Consider the following 9,396-nt stretch of genomic DNA (forward strand, 5'->3'; position numbering starts at 1 on the left):
TAATCACAAGGAGTTGGTGTTTGGCTCCTCACTTTTTCAGGTACCGTACATATATTATCATCAACACATTTGTAATCATATGTTGCATTTTTCATTTGTGCGCATAAGTTTTATTTCATCTTGGAGTACACTTTGGGTACTAATATTATGTTATATGCTCAATGAAGAGTTCATCCATTGATAGCCTATCAATGCTGCTGGATTTTGTCAAGATCATATATATCAGAATGTATAGTTTTGATCTGGACATAATTATTGGCTTGCTGCGATGTTTTCGATCTCTGGAGAATTTATACATAGAGGTGATGATTTCATGCACATTGAAAGCCCGTATATATTGTACTAGAATTAACTGTTCAGCTGCCGTTCTTTCGACATACTCTCTTTTCAGACCTTAACTGTTTTCAATCTTCATGTCTACTTAGGCAGAACCACATGGAGAAAAACATATAACCAATCGTTGGCGTAATAAGCACAAGGATTTTCTCAGTTCTCATGACATTCGTTTGAGGACAATAACGATGGGACGACATGGCGTGCTCATCCGCCTCGGCGAGGAGGAGGCGGTGGTCCCGCCTCTGCTGGATACGGCGGTCCTCCGCGGCGATTGGTTGCGGGGCAGGCGCAAGGTCTTGCACCTGCTCACGCGTCTACATGTCGTCAAAGTTCATCTGCGCCCGTGGCCTCCGAAAGTGCCACGCTGCCATGTCATACGCGCGGACGGCCTCGTGAGCGGTCTCGAACGTCCCGAGCACAAGCCGTATAGTACCGGAGCGGCTCTCCGCATAGTACAAGCCGGGGGCGGAGGCGGACGCCGCGGAAGCCGGAGCTGCTCCGGGGGCGCGAAGGCATGGCCCGCGGCGCGGGGAGTAGGCGCGGCGGCGGTGGCGAGGCACTGGAGCCAAGGAAGAAGGGGGCGGCGGGGAAGAAGGAGGTGATGGATACGGCGGTTGGCGGGCGCCCCCGCGCTGGTTTTATAGAGCGCGCTGGCCGCCGGCGCGTCGCCGCTTTTTCACGTGCGCGCAATTTCTTTTAGCACCGGACTTTCGCGAGCCTGCTGGAGCGCGTTAAACGCGCTCGCGCGCGCAAAGGCGGCATCTTTTTCCGCGCACGCCAAAAACTAGCACGTCTGTTGAAGATTCTCTTAGGAACGACGAGTGCGTGTCCTCCCGGAAAAAAAGAAGCAAGTGGCCTGCGCGCGGGAGCCGGTCCGCTTGGGTCGCGCAAACGCACTTGTGGGCCCGGCCAAGACTCATGGTGGAGACGGCCGACGCGTGTAGATGTTTACATGCGGATGTATAGAATCGTTTTCCTTTCCAAATCATGTTCGATCCTCCCTTTCCCTCGGACATGGAGCATGTGATCCCGAGGACTAGTGATCCCAGATGAACAGTAAAATCAGAAAAAATAGTAAAAATATTCAAAAAAATCTGAATTTTTTTCAAGAAACTTTGATGTTTTTTCTACATGCATGCCAATTTTCATGATGAAATGACATTTGTGGAGGTCTCGGCAAAAAAAAACAAAATCATTCTCCAAAAAAAAACTGTTTTTGAAAGCATTTTGGAGCATCGATTTTTCTTTTTTACCGAGACCTTCATGAATGTTATTTTGTCATGAAATTTTGCACGCATGTAGAAAAAACATCTATGTTTGTTGCCAAAAATTCAAAAATTTTGAAATTTTAAATATTTTTTTTACTGTAGCAAAGGGTGCCTGTGAGCTCGAGCTCACAATAGCACTTTAGCTTTCCATCCCTTGACTCACCGACGTACCAACGCGTGTGGGCATTGCCTGTGTATATGCCGTGTGCGTGTCCGTGTAGGTTTAGGAGTTCCAAACTCGGGTTTGCTTGCTAGGTCGGTTAGCTCCTATATATACCCATGTATAAGATGCTTTGTGCCCGGACTATCTGAGACGAAAATAAGAAAAACTAGAGGGCGCCATAAATCAATAAAACTAGACAAAACCTGATCGAGATCTGCCCTTGTATACTCGATTGAAACCTAGCCGCCGCAAGCCATGGCGACCAAGGCGGCGCGTTCCCAGCCCCGCCACCCCCCTGCTGGAGGATCTTCCCCGCAAGCCATGGCGACCAAGGCGGCGCGTTCCCAGCCCCCCCACCCCCCTCCTGGAGGATGTGCCCCGCACGCCATGGCGAAGGCGGCGCGTTCCCGGCCGTTCCTTATGATTGCCGACATTGTGAGCAACTACGACCTCCTCCGAGACCCTGGGTCGCTTGGCTTAGAGGTCGTGGAGTGCAAGAGGAGTGCCGTTGGCTGCGGGCCGACTGGCGTGCGCGTCTTGGAGGGCATCTCGCTCTACTTGGTCCGCGGCGGCGACGATGACGACCCGCTGCGCTACCCCCGGATGTGTATCCGCGTGTCCGACGAGGCGTTCGACCTCCTCAGCGCGGAGGTCGACGACAGGACGGCGCACTTCTGGGGAAGGAATCTCCGCATGTGCTGCCGCGTCTTCTCCATCCAAGGGGATGTCATGGTCATCAGCCTGGTGTTCGTCGCCAGCCACGATGCCAGACCTTTCCGGGCGTACTACCTCGTCTACGACTCCGCCACCGTGACCCTCTTCATGATCCCGTACCTGCCTCCGGATTGCCGAACCATCGCTACACGGTGCCCTCTCCCGGTGCGCCGCCAAGATGACGGACGCTATTCTCTGGCCTTCTTGGCCTGCAGATCCAACTGGGTGGGTGATGACGAGTCAGATGTTCTCTGCCTGTGGTCACTGCCGCCTCTGCCTCACAATATGAAGCCTCCGGCACTGCCGCGTCAGCAGAACGACATGGATCCGTGGGTGGCGAAGAGCCGTCGGCCTGCCGTTTCCGACCGCTTCAATGCGCACGTGGTCTTCTCGTCCAAGGACTATGCTTTCTGGGTCGATCTCATGCAAGGCATCTTCTACTGTAGCATCAGTGATGCTCTCAATGGTGGAGAGCCCGTGGATTTCAAGTATATCCCGTTGCCCAAGGACTGCAGCATGCCCACCGACATAATGGACGCGGTGCATGTGCACCGCAATATGGGCTTGGTCGGGGACTCCACCATCTGGTTCGTTGCCATCGAACCATCAGACAACAGTGCCAGACACACCAATGTGAAGGTTTGGACTATGGACCTCACACAGCTCATGTCCAAGAAGAAGACTAAGAAGTGGCAAAAACTTGGGGAGTTCAAAATGCAAAGTATCTGGCGGATGTATGCCTTCCGGAAGAAGGGGCTGCCGAGGACTGAACCCAGGTTTCCCGTCTGGAGGCAACAGCACGGCGGTAGCGTACTTTACATGCTGCTGCCTAGGCTCAACGACAGGCATGCCCACCTTGTTGGCATTCACGTGGGGTGCAGCACAAGTAAGATGCGTCTTCTGTCGTCCAGATCTCTCACCATTCCATGGATCGACCACCCTGTTGTGTTGCCTCTTGATTTCTTCACTCTGGGGGATACAGTCGTCTGAAGTATGCCTGCATGCACTAAGCTGCTAGTACATTTGAATTGCCATGTACAACCTTTTTTTTACTTGGTCAGTTTGTGTACTGGTAGTACACCACCTGCCTATTCTATTAACAGCAAGGAGCCCTTGCTTTTTTTTTTTTTTGCGGGGGAGCAAGGAGCCATTGCTGATAAATGTACTTTGGTGAAATATTACTTGAAACATGTTAACGTATTTATTTCATTGATTACAGTTACTCCTGATAGTCAAAATCTCTATGTGAATTATGCTTACATTAGATTTTGAATTGCCTCATGGGCACTGCTGAAAACATTGACATCCTTGTGCCAATCAAGGATGAGGACAGGTACCATTAGACATGTCTAGAATCTCACATATTCTAATTCTCGCTCCCATTCTTTTCTCTGGATTTTGTTAAAGGGACTGCTACAAATTATCTGACTGATTTTGGTAGCCGTCCAATCCCATCCTCTCCAATTGTTGGATGGGTCAACGCTCCATTGCTTTTTTCTCCCCCCGCATCGGTGCCTCGATCGCTCCGTCATAGAAAACAAGGCATTCGTCCCGGTTCGTAAGGGCCTTTAGTCTCGGTTGTGCAACCGGGACAAAGAAATCGGGACTAAATGCCCCAACTTTTAGTCTCAGTTGTGTTACGAACCGGGACTAAAGGGGCTCCACGTGGCCACTGTGGAAAGGCCAGGCAGGAGGATATTTAGTCACAGTTGTTAACACCAACTGGGCTAAAAGGCAGCGCTGGGGTTTATGGGTTTTTTTGAAAGGAGGGGTTTAGGGTTTTGGAGGGTTAGTGGTTTCATATTGTGTTTCCCATTTCCTTTTTTGTTTATCATTCAATAATTTTTCATTTAGGGTTTTCATTCTTATTTTATGTTTTCCATTCAACTCGACACTAGCTACTACATATAGCAATGAAGGTACACAACATCGTCATGAATATAGAGAAGTGACCTCTTTTTCTCCGTGCTTGGTCGAACAAAGTTTTCGTATATCTATTCGACGCTACTACGTATAGTACACGTTCATGCATATATACAATATATAACATATCTTGCGATTCCTAATATGTAATTGCCAAACACTAGTAGAAAACAGGGCTATCGTTCGGGCCTGGCCAACCCATTAGTCCCGGTTCTTCACGAACTTGGACCCATGGGGGGGGGGGGGGCGATTAGACCCGGTTCATGAGCCCAGGGGGCCGGCCGGGGCCTCGTGGGCATTGGTCCCGGTTCGTCTGGACCCATTTGTCTCGGTTCTAGGCACGAACCGGGACGAATGGTCCTCGCTCCTGGCCCATATCCATTGGTACCGGTTCATGCCTTGAACCGGTGTAGAAGGGGGGCTTTAGTTCCGGTTCGTGGCACGAACCGGCACAAATAAATTGCCTATATATACCCATCGCCGCGGCAGGGCACTCCACAGTGCTCTGTTTTTTCAAGCCGGCGAGGGGAGGGCATTTGGGTGCTCTAGTTCACCTCCTATGCACATGAGGTGTTCGATGACATGCCCGAGCCACACTAGTTAAGCTTTCTCCTCTCGAAGCTCGACCTCGGAGCTTCATTTTTCTCGAGATTTGTCTAGATTTAGCGGTCTGTCATGCCCCGTCCCCGTTTTCACCGCCGTTGATCACCCGCGCCAATCTCGTCGCCGGCACCACCGTGGTGAGCCTCTTGTTCTTATCTTCTTTCTGATACTTGTCTGATTTTCTTACTTTAGATAGATATTTGTCTGATTTTCTTACTTTTGACACACATAATTATATATAATGCACGCAGATGAATCGGCAATGGATGTATGGTGACAGACACACCTCTGAGTACATTAAGGGTGTGCATAATTTTCTCGAAGTGGCTGAGGCAAACAAGCAGAATGGTTTTTTTGTTGTCCATGCACTAAATGTGGGAATACGAAGTCTTATTCTGACCGGAAAATCCTTCACACCCACCTGCTTTACAAGGGTTTCATGCCACACTATAATGTTTGGACGAGGCACGGAGAAATAGGGGTTATGATGGACGACGACGAAGAAGAAGAGGACGATGACAACTATGTGCCCCCTGAATACGGTGATGCTGCAACGGGGGGAGCTGCTGAAGATCAAGAGGAACCAGACGATGTGCCCGATGATGCTGCAATGGGGGAAGCTGCTGAAGATCAAGAGGAACCAGATGATGTGCCCGATGATGATGATCTCCGCCAGGTCATTGTCGATGCAAGGACGCAATGCGAAAGTCGAAAGGAGAAGATGAAGTTCGATCGCATGTTAGAGGATCCCAAAAAAAGGGTTGTACCCCAATTGCGAAGATGGTAACACAAAACTGGGTATCGTACTGGAATTGCTGCAGTGGAAGGCAGAGAATGCTGTGCTTGACAAAGGATTTGAGAAGCTATTGAAAATATTGAAGAAGAAGCTTCCAAAGGATAATGAATTGCCCGACAGTACATATGTAGCAAAGAAGGTCGTATGCCCTCTAGGATTGGAGGTGCAGAAAATACATACATGCCCTAATGACTGCATCCTCTACTGCGGTGCGTACGAGGATTTGAATGCATGCCCGGTATGCGGTGCATTGCGGTATAAGATCAGACGAGATGACCCTGGAAATGTTGACGGCGAGCCCCGCAGGAAGAGAGTTCTTGCGAAGGTGATGTGGTATGCTCCTATAATACCACGGTTGAAATGACTGTTCAGAAACAAAGATCATGCCAAGTTGATGCGATGGCACAGTGAGGACCGTAAGAAAGACGGGAAGTTGAGAGCACCCACTGACGGGTCGCAGTGGAGAAAAATCGAGAGAGAGATTACTGGGCTGAGTTTGCACGTGACCCAAGGAACATATGGTTTGGTTTAAGCGCGGATGGCATTAATCTTTTCGGGGAGCAGATCAGCAATCACAACACCTGGCCCATGAATCTATGTATGTATAACCTTCCTCCTTGGATGTGCATGAAGCGGAAGTTCATTATGATGCCAGTTCTCATCCAAGGCCCTAAGCAACCCGGCAACAACATTGATGTGTACCTAAGGCCATTAGTTGAAGAACTTTTATAGCTGTGGAATGGAAATGGTGTACGTGCATGGGATGAGCACAAACAGGAGGAATTTAACCTGCACGCGTTGCTGTTTCTAACCATCAACGATTGGCCCGCTCTCAGTAACCTTTCAGGACAGACAAACAAGGGATACCACGCATGCACGCACTATTTAGCTGACACCGAAAGTATATACCTGGGAAGCTGCAGGAAGAATGTGTACCTGGGCCATCGTCGATTTCTTCCGACCAACCATCAATGTCGAAAGAAAGGCAAGCATTTCAAAGGCGAGGCAGATCACCGGAAGAAGCCCGCCATGCGTACCGGTGATCACGTACTTGCTATGGTCAATGATTTACACATAAGCTGTTCCGAGTGACGCTGAGGGACACGGACCCATGTGGAAGAAGAAATCTATATTTTGGGACCTACCCTACTGGAAAGACCTAGAGGTCCGCTCTTCGATCGACGTGATGCATGTGACGAAGGACCTTTGCGTGAACCTGCTAGGCTTCTTGGGTGTGTATGGGAAGACAAAAGATATAGCTGAGGCACGGGAGGACCTGCAACATTTGCACGAAAAAGACGGCCTGCCTCCAAAGCAGTAAGAAGGTCCTGCCAGCTACGCTCTTACCAAAGAAGAGAAGGAAATCTTCTTTGAATGCCTGCTTAGTATGAAGGTCCCGACTGGCTTCTCGTCGAATATAAAGGGAATAGTAAATATGCCAGAGAAAAATTTTCAGAACCTAAAGTCTCATGACTTCCACGTGATTATGACGCAACTGCTTTCGGTTGCATTGAGGGGGCTTCTACCGGAAAACGTCTGATTAGCCATTGTGAAGCTATGTGCATTCCTCAATGCAATCTCTCAGAAGGTGATCGATCCAGAAATCATACCAAGGCTAAGGAGTGATGTGGTGCAATGTCTTGTCAGTTTCGAGCTGGTGTTCCCACCATCCTTCTTCAATATCATGACGCACGTCCTAGTTCATCTAGTTGACGAGATTGTCATTCTAGGCCCCGTATTTCTACACAATATGTACCCCTTTGAGAGGTTCATGGGAGTCCTAATGAAATATGTCCGTAACTGCGCTAGGCCAGAAGGAAGCATCTCCATGGGCCATCAAACAGAGGATGTCATTGGGTTTTGTGTTGACTTCATTCCTGGCCTTAAGAAGATAGGTCTCCCTAAATCGCGGTATGAGGGGAGACTGACAGGAAAAGGCACGCTTGGAGGGGAATCAATAATATGCAGGGATGTATATTCTTGGTCTCAAGCACACTACACAGTTCTACACAACTCTACCTTGGTGACCCCGTATGTCGATGAACAGAAGAACAGTCTGCGCTCCAAACACCCGGAGCAGTGCGAAGACTGGATTACATGTGAACACATCAGGACTTTCAGCAGTTGGTTGGAAACACGTCTCAGATGTGAAAACACTGTTTGGGATGACCTGTACTCATTGTCCAGGGGACCATCTTCGACTGTAATGATTTGGAAAGGATACGAGATAAATGGGAATACATTTTACACGATCGCCCAAGATCAAAAGAGCACCAACCAAAACAGCGGTGTCCGCTTTGATGCAGCAACCGAGAGGGGAAATGACACATATTATGGTTACATAGTGGACATATGGGAACTTGACTACAGAGTAGATTTTAAGGTCCCTTTGTTTAAATGCAAATGTGTCAATCTGTCAGGAGGCGGGGTACAGGTAGACCCACAGTACGGAATGACAACAGTGGATCTGAACAATCTTGGGTACATTGACGAACCGTTCGTCCTAGCCAATGATGTGGGACATGTTATCTATGTGAAGGACATGTCTACCAAACTGAGAAAAAGAAAAAATAAGGAAGCGAATACATCAGACGATGAGCCAAAGCGCCACATAGTTCTTTCAGGAAAAAGGGACATCGTGGGAGTGGAGGGCAAGACAAACATGTCCGAAGATTATGAAAAGTTTCATGAAATTCCTCCCTTCAAAGTCAAGGCTGACCCAAGCATCTTGATAAACGATGAAGATTATCCATGGTTACGGCGCAATAAGCAAATGACACATGCGAAGAAAAAGTGAAGACTTTCTCCCGCAACTATTATGATGATACCATGCCAACTTTGTAACAGACGAGTATGATACCATTGTCCGTTTTGTACATGCACATGCTATGTGGGTGAAATTATGATACCATGCCAACTTTCAACTTTTTCAGACTTCATTTGAAATGCTTTAATGTCTTATGGTTCGGCCCTTGTAATACCATTATTCAAATTTTAACTATTCAAATTTGAAAACTAATGGCACTAACAGAAAGTTTTTAATTTTTTCTAAAACTAACGGCACTAACAGAAAGTTTATAATTTTTCTGACCTAAAAGCAAAAAGAATTAAAAAATAAAGCAAAAAACAAAAGAAAATAAATAATGAAAAAAACAAAAAAAACTGGAAAAAACTATTTTTATAGTAAAGTGAATCACAAACTTGTGATTCACACAAATTTCAAAGAATTCAAATTTTAACTATTAAATTTGAAAACTAATGACACTAACAGAAAGTTTATAATTTTTCTAAAACTAATGGCACTAACAGAAAGTTTATAATTTTGCTGACCTAAAAGCAAAAAGAATAAAAAAAAGCAAAAAACAAAAGAAAATAAATAATGCAAAAAACAAAACAAAAAAACTGGAAAAAGTAAAGTTAATCACAAACTTGTGATTCACACAAATTTCAAAGAATTCAAATTTTAACTATTCAAATTTGAAAACTAATGGCACTAACAGAAAGTTTATAATTTTTCTAAAACTAATGGCACTAACAAAAAGTTTATAATTGTGCTAACCTAAAAGCAAAAAAAATAAAAAAAGCAAAAAACG

At 46.9% G+C, this 9,396-nt stretch overlaps 1 pseudogene; it reads left to right on the forward strand.

Annotated features, from left to right (window-relative positions):
• Positions 1 to 3,761: 3,761 nt before the first annotated feature.
• The window catches only part of LOC119300267, a 12,687-nt pseudogene continuing 7,052 nt past the window's right edge, over positions 3,762 to 9,396 (forward strand).

The sequence above is a fragment of the Triticum dicoccoides genome, chromosome 5A (assembly GCF_002162155.2).
Source record: "Triticum dicoccoides isolate Atlit2015 ecotype Zavitan chromosome 5A, WEW_v2.0, whole genome shotgun sequence".
In the NCBI taxonomy this organism is placed as follows: Eukaryota; Viridiplantae; Streptophyta; class Magnoliopsida; order Poales; family Poaceae; genus Triticum; species Triticum dicoccoides.